Source organism: Choloepus didactylus, chromosome 1 (genome assembly GCF_015220235.1).
Source record: "Choloepus didactylus isolate mChoDid1 chromosome 1, mChoDid1.pri, whole genome shotgun sequence".
Lineage (NCBI taxonomy): Eukaryota > Metazoa > Chordata > Mammalia > Pilosa > Megalonychidae > Choloepus > Choloepus didactylus.
The window spans coordinates 142599228-142619204 of NC_051307.1; the positions used below are offsets into that span (position 1 = coordinate 142599228).

Below are 19977 nucleotides of genomic sequence, written 5' to 3' on the forward strand. Positions count from 1 at the left end.
CTGATATTGTCCATTTAGAGTTATCATAGAGGACAGAAGCCAAAAGATGCTCGGTGAATCCTGAGTTCCAGGCATATTGCCCTCTGCCCTCAATGTTGTAACTCATTTGTCTTAAATGGGCCCCTTGTTCTGAGTTAATGTTGTTGGTATATCACATCAATAAATTGAGATTCTGAAACCCCTTGGATGGTAGTGCTGGCGGAGGCACTGTGGGTACGTTATGTAAACCCATATCTGAAAATGTAATGCCTCTGATGAGAACTGATTGCTGTACCCTCCAGAATGCAAGGAATCAGGTGCAATAAATCTGCCACAAAGCGACTTTCTGGTTTTCCTGAGGAACTTGATATGGTTTTGCCATGTCAAGGACTCAGCATTGATCTCAGTTGCTAATAGATTGAGCATTCTGTAGTTAGTGACAGTAGCAAAATCAACCTTGGTGAGAGGAAGCCTATGAGATTGGGTTCATGCTTTATTTCTATTCCTACCAAATGAGCCCATTGTGTAATTACTGAGGTGACAGGGCTGGCTGACAGGTACAGGTTAAGTTATCCTAAGCCTATGGTTGTTGAGGGCTGTAGCAGCCCTTGGCCTGAGCAAAACAGGTCTGTGGACCTTGGCAGACAGCAGCCTGTGTGACCTGAGCAGCTAATGTTTAACCTATCATCTTTGTAAATCAGTAGAGAGAAAATAGTTAATTAACCTTAAAATGTAACTTTAAAATAGGAAGTAGGCAAGAGGTGAGAAATTCTTGGTCTCACAAAAAAAGCAAGATGTAAATGTAAAGTCTTACACACAGATTTGAATAAGCATTCATCTATGGTCCCCAGACCTCCCACTGTCAAATATTAAATCTAGTTTACCTGTTTCCTGACTCCCTAAAATGATCACTCTTGTGGTTATCTACGAAGCCCCGTCCTATGATTCTCCTCTCCTTCCTGCACCAATCCCCTTCCTCCGTGTCACAATACCCTGTTCTGGGCTTTAAGAATGTCTTTCTCTCAAACCCTTATAACTGGATTGGCCGGCTTCTTTAATTGTGCGGCTTCTTCAATTGTGCGGCCAACTTCCCTGTGAATGCAGCACCTACCTGGCGAGAATCAGCCGTCATGATCTCTACACCGACTTCCCACCCTGTAAGCAAGCCCTGACTAAAAGTTCATGTATCAGAAAATGCCTGGTGTCTTCTTTGGCCTCTGGACTGTCAAAGCCCTCAAGGGCTGCGACAAGGGCCTCCTTGAAAATGTATATCCTCTTGTGGACATTAATGTGAGATACCATCATTTACCTACATTGTGCTGTCAAATAAGAAGCAAATCTGGACTTTGTTTCAACAGACTATTGCAATAGGGGTGGGAGACTGTTGCAACAAATTGAGGAGGACTATTGCCATAGGGATAATAGGACAAATGTAATATCTGATTCTAAATATATACTTTTAATGATTTACAGTTAAATATGTTTTTGGTACCTCTTCGTAAACAGACAGTTCCTTTTTATTCTTAGTCCAATAGACATTTTCATCATGAACAGGTATTAATTTGTATCAAATAGTTTGTCTGCATCTATTGAAATAATCATGTGATTATTTTACTTTTACCAAATTAATTTTAATTTTTTTCTCCTGTTTTTGGTCAAATTTGCCTTGATATTTGAACATATATCAAATGCTTACAAGCTTAAAATTGATATATCTTTCTGGTAAATTGAATATTTTATCATTATGTAGTGACAGTATCTCCAACACTGCTTTTGCCTTAAAGTATATTTTGCTAATATTTCTCTAGTTTACAAGCTCTTTTTGTTGTTGTTGTTTAGTATTTCCATGATATATTTCCAAGATATAAATTTTCCTCTTTCTGTCTTTTGAATTTTCTGTGTCTTTATGTCCTGGATGCTATGTTGGAAGTAGGAAAAAAACAGGGAATTTCAATGTTATTTTGTTATATGAATTGTCTTTGAACTATAAGGTTTAGTCCTTTAAACTTATTTGTAATTACTTTTACACTTAGATTTATTTCTCCCATCTTACTTTGTGCATTTAATTTGTCCCAATTTTGCTTCAGTTATTTTGTTTCTTGCCTTTCTTTGCATGGATTTTTTTCTTCCCATCTTCTTTCATACTACCTTGAGTTCATATGCCTTATTTTTCAAATGAATCTGATTTCACAGTCTGACCCTTTGTGTCATATATATGCTCAAATACTTATATATATGTCTGATGTTATTTTTTCTGACCTTTTTTAATAATTCCATCAGATTTATTTAACTTTCTCTGAATAGAGATTTTGGGATCAATTTATCTAAAATATTTAAAAGGACACTTCAAAATTCAAAGAGAATATCTTCATAATTAGACTTTGGGTTTCCACTAGGAAAAAAATTAAGAACTGAACAAAGTATTTAGGGTTAAATCACTCCCTCTTTGAATGGACACATATTTTTTGGAAATTATTAAATATAATCATGAAAGAAGTAAGTCTTATGATCAAATAATGTCATAAAATTAAACAAGAAAAGCATGCTAAATACTAAATTGTGATTTTAGTTTTCTTGTCAGAAGAAGATTCAATTTCACAGCAAAATCTTAGGAAGTTTGTGAGCCACAACCAGTTGTTATAAAGTTAATATTCATGCTTTAATTTTTTGGCTTTATCTGAGAAAGGGCATATCTATGATTCCATAATTTATAAAGTTATTTTACAATGGGAAAGTAAAATGATTGAAGTGAAAATAGAAGAGGATGTGTTTTCTCTTACACTACTCAAAGAGATTGCCAGTGCAGATGGTATGAGTATTAATAATTTTATTAGTCTCACACATGACTTGGTGCAAAAATATCAGTCTTCTTGTCTAGCTTTTCAATCATCTTTGTCTTCAGATAGCCACATATTGTTCTTGCTTTGCTTCATTTTATTTTGTTTGTTTGTTTGGTCGGTTGGTTGGTTGCATTCTCCCACCTCCACGCACATGCAAACGTGTTCCAAGAATGAGCAGCTGAGGTATCTGGAACTCCTTTCTTCCACCCAGCCACCACTCATAGCTGAACACACTACACCTGTCACAGCAGGCCAAGAATGCTGGACCCTGATCATTCTTGCCCCAACTTACTCATAGGGTGAAGATCCCATGCTGGAAAAGTTAAGATGAGAAGACCAGGGCCTACTGCCTTCACCCAACATCACACTTTTCAGACATGATTGTTACTCTTAGAGAAGTGGGCCAGTGTCCATGCCTCCAGCTCCTTCCTGGGGGTACAGAGATTTCGGGCAGGAGAGAGGAAGTCTCTGACCCCAGAGAGACCCATAGCTCTCCCCAAGGGAAACTATTTTATTTGGAACAAAGTCTGGGTAAGTTCAAGCCTAAGGGCACTGTTTAACAATGGAGATTTTGGTGGTGATCAATTAAAAAAGGGACTGGTAGCTCCCTAAAAGCAACAAGCTAAAGCATAGACCAGCTAGATGTTTAACAGAGAGGACCAGGGAAAAAGAGAGCTAAGAAGAACACTCCAGCAGTCTCAACAAGCCTGAAAGGCTATCAGGGGCCTTAATTTAATTGAGTAAAACTGTGGATCAATTTGTGTCCTGGGGCCTTGTTGAAAATGATAGCTCATGTTTCAGCAATTAGTGTAGGCTAATAGATAGGCATGATATCAGTAAAGACAAGGGGAAAACAACAATAACACAGAGATCAGGGAAAGAGATATTCAAATTAAGCCCTGATAAACCACTATCTTTCCAAGGTAACTGTGCTCATGCCCAAGACTGCACCTGCTGAGAAGCAGCATGAGAAGATGCACTCTGCAGGGGGAATAGATTTCACTAAAATAGTTTATTTCAACAAAATTTATGAAACATGTGAAGAAATAGGAAAGTGTGATGCATATGAAGGGGAAAAAAGCAGATTATAAAACTGCCTTTGAGAGGGCTCAGTGGTTGAATTTAGGAGACAAAGAATTCAAAGCAGCTAGTATAAATATATTCAAAGAACTGAAGGAAACCATGCTTAAAGAAGTAAGGAAAGTATGGTGACAATGCCTCAGCAATCAAAAATACAAACTATAAAGGAGAACCAAATAGAAATTCTGGAGCTGAAAAGGACAGCGATCAAAATTGAAAAATTCACTAGAGAGGCTAAAGAGTAGAAAGGATCAGTGAACTTAAAGAAAGCTTGATAGAGAATATGCACTCTGTAGACAGCAAAAAAAAAAAAAAAACGCGTAAAAATGAACAGAGCCTCAGATAATGTGAGACATAATTCAGTGCATCAACATATGAGTAAAGCAATACCAAGAGGAGACAGTAGAGAGAAAGTAATAGACAAAATAGTCAAGGAAATAGTTGCTGAAAGCTACTCAAATCTGATGGAAAACATTAATTTATACATCCAAGAAACTTAAGAAATCAAGGAGATCCACCCCTGTGTACATCATAGTAAAAATGTTAAAAGACAGACAAAGAAAAAAGACTTGAAGTAAGGAAGATTTAAATGATTCATCAGGTTAAAGTAAACTCAATAAGAATAATGGCTGACTTTGCATCAGAAATAATAGAGACTACAAGGCAGTGGAATGATATATTTAAAGTATTGAAAGAAAAAAATTGTCACCCAAGAATCTATATACAGCAAGGCTATCTTTCAAAACTGAAAACAAATAAAACCTTCTCAGATTTAAAAACAAAAATGAAAGAACTGATTGCTAGAATACCTTCTTTATAGTAAATACTAAAGGGAATTCTTCAGGCTGAAATCTAGTGACCTCAGTCAATAATTTGATTCCACATGGAAAAATGAAGAGTGATGGAAAAGGTAATCCTGTGAGTTATTATTAGAGACAATACAATTATGTATTTCTTCTCTTAATTGATTTTAAAAACAACTGTGTGTGTGTGTATGTGTGTGTGTGTGTGTGTGTGTGTGTGTGTGTGTGTATAAAAGCACTGTTGGGTCCATTATAGCCTATAATATATAAATATAAATAAGCATAGTATACTGGACAATAATAGCACAAAAAAAGCGAGCAGGAACAAAGCTGTAATGAATTAAGGAAATGACACTAGTTGATAACTCAAATCCACTGGAACAAACGGACAAAACCACAAATAGGTTAATATAGCAAACTCCATAAACATATAATTGTGCTTTTATCTTCTCTCACCTTCTTTAAAAGACATGTAATCATATAAATAATAATTATAGCAATTTATTGTTAAGTTTGTGACATGTATTAATGTAATATATATAGCAATGATAATACAAAAAGGGAAAAGAGAGAATAGAGCAATATAGGAGAAATATTTCAGTGTCTCACTGGAATTAAGTTATTATAAATCTGAGGTAAATTCTAATATATACAATGTATAATGTAAGCCCTAGGACAATAACTTAAAAAAAGGTGACAAAAATCATTAAGAAATTAAAATGTTAGACTAGAAGATAATCACTTAAGCAACAGAAACCATTAAAAGGCAGACCAAAGAACAAAAAGACATGGATGTATGGAAAATACAAGATAAGAGAGCTGACAAATCCAATTATATCAATAACATTAAATGGGAATGTATTAAACAATCATCAAAAGGAAGTCTGAAAGAATGATTTTTCAAATCCAATTATATGCTGTCTGTAGGAGACACTTTAAATTCAAAAATATAAATATGTTGAAAGTAAATGAATTGATAAAAATGTGTCTTTTAAATAGCAACCATAAGAAAACTGGAGTGGCTATACTAATATGAGACAAAAGATGCTTCAAATCAAAACATGTTGCTAGAAAGAAATAGGGACATTTTATAATGATGAAGAGGTCAATGCACCAGAAAGCTGTAAAAATTATAAACATATATACACCTGGTTTACTTTCCTTGGCTACTCAAACAAATACCATGCAATGGGTTGGCTTAAACAATGTTAATTTATTGGCTCATGGTTTTGAGGCTAGGAAAAGTCCAAACCAAGGCACCAGCAAGGTGACACTTTTTTCCCAAAGACTGGTATTCTAGGGTTGGCTGATGATGATCCTCATCTTGCCTTTTCTGTCACATTGCAATGCGTACAACAGCCTCTCCTGGCCTCTCCATTCTCTTCCAGTTTCCATGACTTTTAGCTTATGGCTGTTCCCTCTGTTGCTTTCTAGCTATCTGTCTGAATTTCATTCTCTTATAAAGGATTCCTATAATAGCATTAAGACTCATGGTGATTGAGTTGGGCTGCACTTTAACTGAAGTAGCCTCATCAAAAGGTCCTACTTACAGTAGGTTCACAGTCACAAGAATGAATTAAGATTAAGAACATGTTTTTCTGTGGTACATAGCTCCACACCACCACAGTCTGCCCCCAGGACCCCAAAAAGACATGTTCTTCCTACATGCAAAATACTTTCATTACACACAGCATCCCCAAAGCTTTAAGCCATTTTAGAACAAGGCTAAATACAAAGTCTCGGAAGGCAGGGCAAGCTGGCGGACTGGTGAGCTGTATGTTTTAGTTACTCCTCCAGGAAAGTAGGCAGAAAGCCAGGAACTGCATGGACTGGACACCACAGAGCAATCTATCTTTGGGCATACTTCACACAACACTCATGAAAGCGTCAAACTGCTGAGATCAGCGAAATCTGTAAGTTTTTGCGGCCGGGGGACCCATGCCCCTCCCTGCTGGGCTCAGTCCCATGGGAGGAGGGGCTGTCAGCTCCGGGAAGGACAAGGGAGAACTGCAGTGGCAGCCCTTATCGGAAACTCATTCTACTGATCCAGACTCCAACCATAGATAGACTGAAACCAGACACCAGAGAATCTGAGAGCAGCCAGCCCAGCAGAGAGGAGACAGGCACAGAAAAAAAACAACACGAAAAACTCCAAAATAAAAGCGGAGGATTTTTGGAGTTCTGGTAAACATAGAAAGGGGAAGGGCAGAGCTCAGGCCCCGAGGCGCATATGCAAATCCCGAAGAAAAGCTGATCTCTCTGCCCTGTGGACCTTTCCTTAATGGCCCTGGTTGCTTTGTCTCTTAGCATTTCAATAACCCATTAGATATCTGAGGAGGGCCCCTTTTTTTTTTAATCCTTTTTCTTTTTCTAAAACAATTACTCTAAGAAGCCCAATACAGAAAGCTTCAAATACTTGCAATTTGGGCAGGTCAACTCAAGTGCAGAACTAAGAGAGCTCTGAGACAAAAGGCAATAATCCAGTGGCTGAGAAAATTCACTAAACACCACAACTTCCCAAGAAAAGGGGGGTGTCCGCTCACAGCCATCATTCTGGTGGACAGGAAACACTCCTGCCCATCGCCAGCCCCATAGCCCAGAGCTGCCCCAGACAACCCAGTGTGACGGAAGTGCTTCAAATAACAGGCACATATCACAAAACTGGGTGTAGACATTACCCTTCCCTGCAACCTCAGCTGATTGTCCCAGAGTTGGGAAGGTGGAGCAGTGTGAATTAAGAAAGTCCCATTCAGCCATCATTTCAGCAGACTGGGAGCCTCCCTACACAGACCAGCAGCCCAGAACTGCCCTGGGGGGACAGCACTCACCTGTGACATAGCACAGTCATCCCTCAACAGAGGACCCGGGGTGCACAGCCTGGAAGAGGGGCCCACTTGCAAGTCTCAGGAGCCATACGCCAATACCAAGGACTTGTGGGTCAGTGGCAGAGACAAACTGTGGCAGGACTGAACTGAAGGATTAGACTATTGCAGCAGCTTTAAAACTCTAGGATCACCGGGAGATTTGATTGTTAGGGCCACCCCCACTCCCTGACTGCCCAGAAACACGCCCCATATACAGGGCAGGCAACACCAACTACACACGCAAGCTTGGTACACCAATTGGACCCCACAAGACTCACTCCCCCACTCACCAAAAAGGCTAAGCAGGGGAGAACTGGCTTGTGGAGAACAGGTGGCTCGTGGACGCCACCTGCTGGTTAGTTAGAGAAAGTGTACTCCACGAAGCTGTAGATCTGATAAATTAGAGATAAGGACTTCAAGTGGTCTACAAATCCTAAAAGAACCCTATCAAGTTCAGCAAATGCCACGAGGCCAAAAACAACAGAAAATTATAAAGCATATGAAAAAAACAGATGATATGGATAACCCAAGCCCAAGCACCCAAATCAAAAGATCCGAAGAGACACAGCACCTAGAGCAGCTACTCAAAGAACTAAAGATGAACAATGAGACCATAGTACAGGAGACAAAGGAAATCAAGAAGACCCTAGAAGAGCATAAAGAAGACATTGCAAGACTAAATAAAAAAATGGATGATCTTATGGAAATTAAAGAAACTGTTGACCAAATTAAAAAGATTCTGGACACTCATAGTACAAGACTAGAGGAAGTTGAACAACGAATCAGTGACCTGGAAGATGAAAGAATGGAAAATGAAAGCATAAAAGAAAGAATGGGGAAAAAAATTGAAAAAATCAAAATGGACCTCAGGGATATGATAGATAATATGAAACGTCCAAATATAAGACTCATTGGTGTCCCAGAAGGGGAAGAAAGGGGTAAAGGTCTAGGAAGAGTATTCAAAGAAATTTTTGGGTAAAACTTCCCAAATCTTCTAAACAACATAAATACACAAATCATAAATGCTCAGCGAACTCCAAATAGAATAAATCCAAATAAACCCACTCCGAGACATACACTGATCACACTGTCAAACACAGAAGAGAAGGAGCAAGTTCCGAAAGCAGCAAGAGAAAAGCAATTCACCACATACAAAGGAAACAGCATAAGACTAAGTAGTGACTACTCAGCAGCCACCATGGAGGCAAGAAGGCAGTGGCACGATATATTTCAAATTCTGAGTGAGAAAAATTTCCAGCCAAGAATACTTTATCCAGCAAAGCTCTCCTTCAAATTTGAGGGAGAGCTTAAATTTTTCACAGACAAAAAAATGCTGAGAGAATTTGCTAACAAGAGACCTGCCCTACTGGAGATACTAAAGGGAGCCCTACAGACAGAGAAACAAAGAAAGGACAGAGAGACTTGGAGAAAGGTTCAGTACTAAAGAGATTCGGTATGGGTACAATAAAGGATATTAATAGAGAGAGGGAAAATTATGACAAACATAAACCAAAGGATAAGATGGCTGATTCACGAAATGCCTTCACGGTTATAACGTTGAATGTAAATGGATTAAACTCCCCAATTAAAAGACATAGATTCACAGAATGGATAAAAAAAAATGAACCATCAATATGTTGCATACAAGAGACTCATCTTAGACACAGGGACACAAAGAAACTGAAAGTGAAAGGATGGAAAAAAATATTTCATGCAAGCTACAGCCAAAAGAAAACAGGTGTAGCAATATTAATCTCAGATAAAATAGACTTCAAATGCAGGGATGTTTTGAGAGACAAAGAAGGCCACTACATACTAATAAAAGGGGCAATTCAGCAAGAAGAAATAACAATCGTAAATGTCTATGCACCCAATCAAGGTGCCACAAAATACATGAGAGAAACACTGGCAAAACTAAAGGAAGCAATCAATGTTTCCACAATAATTGTGGGAGACTTCAACACATCACTCTCTCCTATAGATAGATCAACCAGACAGAAGACCAATAAGGAAATTGAAAACCTAAACAATCTGATAAATGAATTAGATTTAACAGACATCTACAGGACATTACATCCCAAATCACCAGGATACACATACTTTTCTAGTGCTCACGGAACTTTCTCCAGAATAGATCATATGCTGGGACATAAAACAAGCCTCAATAAATTTAAAAAGATTGAAATTATTCAAAGCACATTCTCTGACCACAATGTAATACAATTAGAATTCAATAACCATCAGAGACATAGAAAATTCACAAATACCTGGAGGTTAAAAAACACACTCCTAAACAATCAGTGGGTTAAAGAAGAAATAGCAAGAGAAATTGCTAAATATATAGAGACGAATGAAAATGAGAACACAACATACAAAAACCTATGGGATGCAGCAAAAGCAGTGCTAAGGGGGAAATTTATAGCACTAAATGCATATATTAAAAAGGAAGAAAGAGCCAACATAAAAGAACTAATGGATCAACTGAAGAAGCTAGAAAATGAACAGCAAACCAATCCTAAACCAAGTAGAAGAACAGAAATAACAAGGATTAAAGCAGAAATAAATGACATAGAGAACAAAAAAACAATAGAGAGGATAAATATCACCAAAAGTTGGTTCTTTGAGAAGATCAACAAGATTGACAAGCCCCTAGCTAGACTGACAAAATCAAAAAGAGAGAAGATCCATATAAACAAAATAATGAATGAAAAAGGTGACATAACTGCAGATCCTGAAGAAATTAAAAAAATTATAAGAGGATATTATGAACAACTGTATGGCAACAAACTGGATAATGTAGAAGAAATGGACAATTTCCTGGAAACATATGAACAACCTAGACTGACCAGAGAAGAAATAGAAGACCTCAACCAACCCATCACAAGCAAAGAGATCCAATCCGTCATCAAAAATCTTCCCACAAATAAATGCCCAGGGCCAGATGGCTTCACAGGGGAATTCTACCAAACTTTCCAGAAAGAACTGACACCAATCTTACTCAAACTCTTTCAAAACATTGAAGAAAAGGGAACACTACCTAACTCATTTTATGAAGCTAACATCAATCTAATACCAAAACCAGGCAAAGACGCTACAAAAAAGGAAAACTACCGGCCAATCTCCATAATGAATATAGATGCAAAAATCCTCAACAAAATACTTGCAAATCGAATCCAAAGACACATTAAAAAAATCATACACCATGACCAAGTGGGGTTCATTCCAGGCATGCAAGCATGGTTCAACATAAGAAAATCAATCAATGTATTACAACACATTAAAAACTCGAAAGGGAAAAATCAATTGATCATCTCAATAGATGCAGAAAAAGCATTTGACAAAATCCAACATCCCTTTTTGATAAAAACACTTCAAAAGGTAGGAATTGAAGGAAACTTCCTCAACATGATAAAGAGCATATATGAAAAACCCACAGCCAGCATAGTACTCAATGGTGAGAGACTGAAAGCCCTCCCTCTAAGATCAGGAACAAGACAAGGATGCCCGCTGTCACCACTGTTATTCAACATTGTGCTGGAAGTGGGAGCCAGGGCAATCCAGCAAGACAAAGAAATAAAAGGCATCCAAATTGGAAAAGAAGAAGTAAAACTGTCATTGTTTGCAGATGATATGATCCTATATCTAGAAAACCCTGAGAAATCGACGATACAGCTACTAGAGCTAATAAACAAATTTAGCAAAGTAGCGGGATACAAGATTAATGCACATAAGTCAGTAATGTTTCTATATGCTAGAAATGAACAAACTGAAGAGACACTCAAGAAAAAGATACCATTTTCAATAGCAACTAAAAAAATCAAGTACCTAGGAATAAACTTAACCAAAGATGTGAAAGACCTATACAGAGAAAACTACATAACTCTCCTAAAAGAAATAGAAGGGGACCTTAAAAGATGGAAAAATATTCCATGTTCATGGATAGGAAGGCTAAATGTCATTAAGATGTCAATTCTACCCAAACTCATCTACAGATTCAATGCAATCCCAATCAAAATTCCAACAACCTACTTTGCAGACTTGGAAAAGCTAGTTATCAAATTTATTTGGAAAGGAAAGATGCCTCAAATTACTAAAGACACTCTAAAAAAGAAAAATGAAGTGGGAGGACTTACACTCCCTGACTTTGAAGCTTATTATAAAGTCACAGTTGCCAAAACAGCATGGTACTGGCACAAAGATAGACATATAGATCAATGGATTCGAATTGAGAATTCAGAGATAGACCCTCAGATCTATGGCCAACTGATCTTTGATAAGGCCCCCAAAGTCACTGAACTGAGTCATAATGGTCTTTTCAACAAATGGGGCTGGGAGAGTTGGATATCCATATCCAAAAGAATGAAAGAGGACCCCTACCTCACCCCCTACACAAAAATTAACTCAAAATGGACCAAAGATCTCAATATAAAAGAAAGTACCATAAAACTCCTAGAAGATAATGTAGGAAAACATCTTCAAGACCTTGTATTAGGCGGCCACTTCTTAGACTTTACACCCAAAGCACAAGCAACAAAAGAGAAAATAGATAAATGGGAACTCCTCAAGCTTAGAAGTTTCTGCACCTCAAAGGAATTTCTCAAAAAGGTAAAGAGGCAGCCAACTCAATGGGAAAAAATTTTTGGAAACCATGTATCTGACAAAAGACTGATATCTTGCATATATAAAGAAATCCTACAACTCAATGACAATAGTACAGTCGGCCCAATTATAAAATTGGCAAAAGATATGAAAAGACAGTTCTCTGAAGAGGAAATACAAATGGCCAAGAAACGCATGAAATAATGTTCAGCTTCACTAGCTATTAGAGAGATGCAAATTAAGACCACAATGAGATACCATCTAACACCGGTTAGAATGGCTGCCATTAAACAAACAGGAAACTACAAATGCTGGAGGGGATGTGGAGAAATTGGAACTCTTATTCATTGTTGGTGGGACTGTATAATGGTTCAGCCACTCTGGAAGTCAGTCTGGCAGTTCCTTAGAAAACTAGATATAGAGTTACCATTCGATCCAGCGATTGCACTTCTCGGTATATACCCGGAAGATCGGAAAGCAGTGACACGAACAGATATCTGCATGCCAATGTTCATAGCAGCATTATTCACAATTGCCAAGAGATGGAAACAACCCAAATGTCCTTCAGCAGATGAGTGGATAAATAAAATGTGGTATATACACACGATGGAATACTATGCGGCAGTAAGAAGGAACAATCTCGTGAAACATATGACAACATGGATGAACCTTGAAGACATAATGCTGAGGGAAATAAGCCAGGCACAAAAAGAGAAATATTATATGCTACCACTAATGTGAACTTTGAAAAATGTAAAACAAATGGTTTATAATGTAGAATGTAGGGGAACTAGCAGTAGAGAGCAATTAAGGAAGGGGGAACAATAATCCAAGAAGAACAGATAAGCTATTTAACGTTCTGGGGATGCCCAGGAATGACTATGGTCTGTGAATTTCTGATGGATATAGTAGGAGCAAGTTCACAGAAATGTTGCTATATTAGGTAACTTTCTTGGGGTAAAGTAGGAACATGTTGGAATTAAAGCAGTTATCTTAGGTTAGTTGTCTTTTTCTTACTCCCTTGTTATGGTCTCTTTGAAATGTTCTTTTATTGTATGTTTGTTTTCCTTTTAACTTTTTTTTCATACAGTTGATTTAAAAAAGAAGGGAAAGTTAAAAAAAAAAAAAAGAAAAACAAGGAAAAAAAAAGATTTAGTGCCCCCTTGAGGAGCCTGTGGAGAATTCAAGGGTATTCGCCTACCCCACCTCCATGGTTGCTAACATGACCACAGACATAGGGGACTGGTGGTTTGATTGGTTGAGCCCTCTACCATAAGTTTTACCCTTGGGAAGACGGTTGCTGCAAAGGAGAGGCTAGGCCTCCCTATGGTTGTGCCTAAGAGCCTCCTCCCGAATGCCTCTTTGTTGCTCAGATGTGGCCCTCTCTCTCTGGCTAAGCCAACTTGAAAGGTGAAATCACTGCCCTCCCCTCTACGTGGGATCAGACACCCAGGGGAGTGAATCTCCCTGGCAATGTGGAATATGACTCCCGGGGAGGAATGTAGACCCGGCATCGTGGGATGGAGAACATCTTCTTGACCAAAAGGGGGATGTGAAAGGAAATGAAATAAGCTTCAGTGGCAGAGAGATTCCAAAAGGAGCCAAGAGGTCACTCTGGTGGGCACTCTTATGCACACTTTAGACAACCCTTTTCAGGTTCTAAAGAATTGGGGTAGCTGGTGGTGGATACCTGAAACTATCAAACTACAACCCAGAACCCATGAATCTCGAAGACAGTTGTATAAAAATGTAGCTTATTAGGGGTGACAATGGGATTGGGAAAGCCATAAGGACCACACTCCACTTTGTCTAGTTTATGGATGGATGAGTAGAAAAACAGGGGAAGGAAACAAACAGACAAAGGTACCCAGTGTTCTTTTTTACTTCAATTGCTCTTTTTCACTCTAATTATTATTATTGTTATTTTTGTGTGTGTGCTAATGAAGGTGTCAGGGATTGATTTAGGTGATGAATGTACAACTATGTAATGGTACTGTAAACAATCGAAAGTACGATTTGTTTTGTATGACTGTGTGGTATGTGAATATATCTCAATAAAATGAAGATAAAAAAAAAAGAAATACAAAGTCTCGTCAAATTCAGTTTTGGATATGGTCTGTCCTGGGGCAAAATTCCTCTGTCTGATGGACTAACAGAACATAGAAATCAATTTATCTGCTTCAAATATACAATGGAGGGATTGGCATACGGAGAAATTGGAAGGAAAATAAGGATCACAGTTTCCAGACAATTCCAAAACCCAGCAGTGCAAGCTCCACTAGATTTCAAGGTCTGAAAATCATTTGTGGATAGGTGTTTTGTCCTCCAGGCCTGAAAAAGCATCAACCCCACCCCTTCCAAGCACTTTCACAGTGGCCATGCTCTCCTTGAACAGGAGTGAAGTTTCCATACTCTCTGAGCATCAGGATAGCCGCCAGGCTTTCTGCAAACCCTAGGGCAAAGGCCCCCTCCCTTTCCAGGCATTGGAGTGTTGACCAGTTTGTCCCTGAATTCTGAGACACAGGCCTGATGATCTTTGAGCATTGAGATGCAGCACTCTGCTTTAACAATAGGGCAGAAGGCCTGCACCCTCGAAATGCACCTGTGAGCCTGCCCTTTCCATGTACATGGGTAGTTCCATTCTCTTGGCCTAAGGAGATCTCATCAGTCCAAACCTCGGGCTCCATGGTTCTGCCCTAGAAGTCATTCTTCCTTCAACTTGTTCCTTCTTCATTACTTCTAATGCAAGCTGGTAGTGGTTCTGCTCATATAAATTTTGCAAAAAAAAAAAAATCATCAGCTTTGCATGCAATTCTCATGTGTCCAAACCATCAGGCAATAGAACTTTCCCCAGATTTTTCCTGCATATTGCATTTCCAATCCTGACTTCCACCAAAACGGCTGACTGGTTCCATGTTCAGTTAAACCCTTACATGGAGCCCTATTCTCCAAGGGCTCACTTTCTAGCAGCTCAGTGAGGTCCCTGATCGAGCTGCTTCTAGCCCTAGCTTAGAGCACACTATCTGCATAGGCTCAGCATTTTCCAAACAATTTCTTGTTTCAACATGTTTAAATCAGTTTTCAGCTTATCCCTTTCCACTCATATTTTACTTTAAGCTGCAAGGAGAAACCAGACTTCACTTTCCACACTTAGCTTGGAAATCTCCTCAGCTAAATATCCAAGTTCATCACTTTCAAGTTCTGCTACCATCTGGCATCAGAACACAATTTTACCAAGTTCTCTGACACTTTACAATAAGGATCCCCTTTCCTCCAGTTTCCAATAACACACTCATCATTTCCTAGTAAGTCTTGATTGGAAGTACCTTTAGTATCCATATTTCTACCAACAGTCTCTTCAAAGAAATTTAGGCTTCTTGTATAGAGCACCTCACAATTCTTCTGGCTCCTGCCCATTATCCAATTTCAAAGCCATTTCCACATTTTTGGTATTTGCAATAGCAGCACCCAGCTTCTGGTCAAAATCTGTTTTAGTTTCCTTGACAGAATTAAGGGGATAAATAGACAATTCCAAAGTATAGTTGGAGGCTTCAATACACCATTTTCAATAGTGGATAGAATATCTAGGCAGATGATTAACAAGGCAATAGAAAAGTTGAACAATACAATAAATCAACTAGACCTAACAGGTATGTATGAGACCTGACAGACATTTATAGAATAGTTCAAACAACAACAGACTATATATTCTTCTCAAAAGTATATTCTCCAAGATAGATCATATGCTAGATCATAAAACAAGTCTCCATAAATTTAAAAAGATTGAAATCAGACAAACTATGTTCTCCAAACAGAATGGAATGAAATTAGAAATCAATAGTAGAAAACATTTGGGAAATTCACAAATATAATGAAATTAAACATCACACTCTTAAATAGCCAATGGGTCAAAGAAGCAATCAAAAAGGAAAAAAAAAATCTTGAGATGAATTAAAATGAAGACATCCTATACTGAAACTTCTTGGATGCAGATAAAGCAGTGCTAAGAGGGAAATTTAGAGATATAACACCTATATTCAAAGGAAGAGATATCTTAAACCAATAACATAACCTTTCACCTTAAGACACTGGAAAAAGAGCAAACTAAATCTAAAGCTAGCAGAGGGAAGGAAATGTAAAAGATTAGAGTGGAAATTAATAAAATAGAGGATATAAAAACAATAGAGAAAATTGATGAAGCCAACTTTGGTTCTTTGGAAAGATTAACAAAACTGACAAACCTTTAGATCAACTGACTGGAAGAAAAGAAGAGAAGACTCAAATCACTAAAGTCGGAAATGAAAGTGGATAACTACTGACATTAGAGAAATAAAAAGGATAAGGGAATGTCAACAAATTAGAAAACTTACATGCAATGGAAAAAAATCCATTCCAAAAAGACAGAAACAACCAAATTGACAAATGTAGAAACAGATAACTCAAATAGATCAATAACAAGCAAAGAGATTAAATTCATTATTTTAAAACATCCCACAAAGGACAGGACTAGATGACTTCACTGGTGAATTCTACGCAATGTTTAAAGAAGAAGAATACCAGTTCTTCACAAACTCTTTTTAAAAAATAGAAGAGGGAATAATTCCCAACTCAATCTCTGAAGCCAGTGTTACACTGATACCAAACAAGACATAGACATCACAAGAAAATAAAATTACATGCCAGTATCTCCTGTGAATATAAATGCAAAAATCCTCAACAGCTCATATGTAAAACAATCTGGCAGTTACTCCAAAGTTTAAACATAGAGTTACTATGTGACCCAGCAATTCTACTCCTATGCATACACCCAAAAGAAATGCAAACAACCTTCGACATAAAAACTAGTACAACAATGTTCAAAGCCACGTTACTCATGATAGCCAAAAAGTAGAAACATCCCAAAGGCCCATCAACTGATGAATAGATAAATAAAATGTAGTATAGACATACAATAGAATATTATTTGGTTATAAATGGAAATGAATTACTGATATATGCTACCACGTGGCTGGATCTTGAAAACATTAAGCTAAGTGAAAGAAGCCAGTCACAAAGACCACATAGTGTATGATTCTATTTAAATGAAATGTCCAAAATAGGCAAATCTATACAGAAAAGAGTAGATTAGTGATTGCCTAGGAGTGGGTGGTGGGAGTAGGAGAAACAGGGCGTCACTGCTATTGGATTCAGGGTTTCTTTTTGGGGTAATGAAATTGTTCTAACATTGATTGCGGTAATGGTTGCACAACTCTCTGAATATATTAAAAACTATTGAACTGTACACTTTAAATGTGTGAATTGTATTGTATGTGAAGTATATCCCAGTAAAGCAGTTATAAAAAGAAAAGAAAATTAATTTTAAAAAGACAATCATACTCCGGGCACTATGGTACATTTTGCACAGGATCACTGATCTGGCACACCTCCTTCAGTGACAAGTCATAGCCTTTACTTTCCTCATGAATTCTTTCTTTCACTTCATCTCTCTCCATATAATAGTGAGAGAGCAATGATGAGACAGAAAGAATCAAGAACAGTTACTTTTCTAGTAAATTTTATTTGAAAATGCTTGTCTAAATTGTATGAAAAATTAGCAGAATTCTAACTCAGAATGTTATTAGCCCGAATGGAAAGACTAAGTACATAGCCTAATTATTATGCAAATCAAAATTGCCCAAAAGATGAGTGTTACACACTTCTATCATATTTATGGCAAATATATTTCTGTCATATTAACACAAAATAATTCCACTTATAATTTCCTCAAAGAAAATAATTTATATGTCTTAGAGTTGCTTTTGAGAGGTCTTATATACTTAATCTATATCTTGAAAAATATTGCCTCCAGATGGTAAATTAACTCTGTTTTTGAAATTAATATTTTAATAAATTACTCAATTTGGAGTACTAAGAGTGTAGGCCTCCGGTAGATTTCAAACTTAAACTATTCCTTAAATCTTTTACCAGGATTACTAATACTCCCTAAAGAACTATTCATTTTCTAATTTGTTCATTTTCATTACTTACTATACTGTTGGGAATACTTTATCTTTGGCCATGTCTAGACATACAGATGGTTTTGATGAGTTCATTTGAATAAAGAGGCTGAGCTCAGGGAAATGACCTTTTTTTTTTTTTTTTAAACTAGGCATATTTTCTTCTAAAGAATTCCACAAAAATCATGTTGACTGAATCCTTCACCTTTCAACTGGTTACTTTGGCATCATGTAGCTCAGAAATTTCACATTTTATCATAGGAGGATAATCTTCTGCACAGGTATTTGACAGAGCCATGATTCGCTATATTTTTTGGGGGAGAGTGGGTGTGGTGGAGTGGGTAAGAGAAAGCTTCCTCTTAATGACCATCAGGCTAAACATCCCTCATTTCCAGCAAGAAGAAAAAAATCAAAATGTAAGCAGTATTTTATTTATAAGGAAAATAGATGTTGCCAGGGAGGCCACCTAAGAATTATTCTCTGAACAATACATTAGACAAATCTTTAAATAAGGACACACAATAGACATAATGACCAAAGGTGCAGCTTTCTCATGTGGCAGAAAGTAATGTTTCATTTGCTGCTGCCAAAAGATAAGGACCAGAAAATGATAAGACTCACTGCACACCTCTTGGCAGATACAGAGATGATTATCTCTTGTTTACTCAGACATATTCCTGGATTTTAAATTTAACAAGGACGTCCATTAAATCACTCATTATGATTCTAGGACACAAGATCATGACTCTTCATTCATTCATTCATATTCAACAAATACGGGGATAAATACTTGTTGAATATCTACCACATGGCAGCTCTGAATTGGGTGCGTTGTATATTTCTTATTCATTTCTCAGGGTAATCCTGTAACACAGGAAACTGGAGTCCAGTGAAATTATGTAATTTGTGTAAAGCCCCACACTCTCTTAAGTGGCGGAGCTGTGTTGGAACCAGTTCCCTTTAACTCTAAGGACAATTGCTTTCAACTTTGCTGATTTTTTTTTTTAAAGACATGCTTGTGTTTTAACTACAAAATAGTTTCCACATTCAGAAAAAAATAAAATATCTCACTATCTGCCAATCAGATTTAAGAGAAGTTAATGCTTCACGTTTGCTTCAGACTTTTTTTAAAGAAATTAAGTTATAGAAGCAGCTATAATTCTAACTCCCCCTCCTGATTTCTCAGAAGTATCCACTATCTTGAGATGCTTTTTATCATTCCCACTTATGTTGTGGTAGTCAGTGCCTATGAATCTATATACATAGTAATTCTTTTTATGTTGAAATTTACGTAAATAATATATTTATGAATCTGCAAATTCCTTTACATTTGTTGTTATATCTTTGAGGCATCCATTTTGATATATGAATATTTGATTATTTCTTCTTTACAAAATAATTTATACTAACATACATTTTTGAATTTCTAAATAAATGTCTAACATTTTGCTATCGATTTCTAATTTTATTACTTATTTCTTATTTTGTTGAGCATTTCTGTGTGGCCAATATGCATTCATTTTTAAAAAGATTTCATGCTCTCGAGAAGAATGTGTTCTCTAGTTGTTTTATGTGCATTCCATGTGTGTCTATTATGTCAAGCTTATAAATTATATTATTCAAATTCTCTATATTGGTACTACATTTTTATTTGTTTGAGCAACATTTCTAAGAATTTATATTAAGTTGACTCACAAATCTCTCTGTATGATTGTATATCTATCAATTTCTATTCATAAAATTTTTGCTTCATATATTTTAAAGATGTGTTGTTAGGATCATATGGTACCAAAATTATCATATCTTCCTTTAATCA

General features: G+C 37.0%; 1 long non-coding RNA gene across 1 annotated transcript in view; it reads left to right on the forward strand.

Moving 5' to 3' along the window:
- LOC119527434 overlaps positions 1-18364 on the forward strand; it is a 94279-nt gene extending 75915 nt beyond the window's left edge. Inside the window, exon 3 of the long non-coding RNA XR_005215394.1 lies at positions 18314-18364. This is a non-coding gene — a long non-coding RNA (uncharacterized LOC119527434). The remainder of the gene's footprint in view (positions 1-18313) is intronic.
- Positions 18365-19977: the final 1613 nt, after the last annotated feature.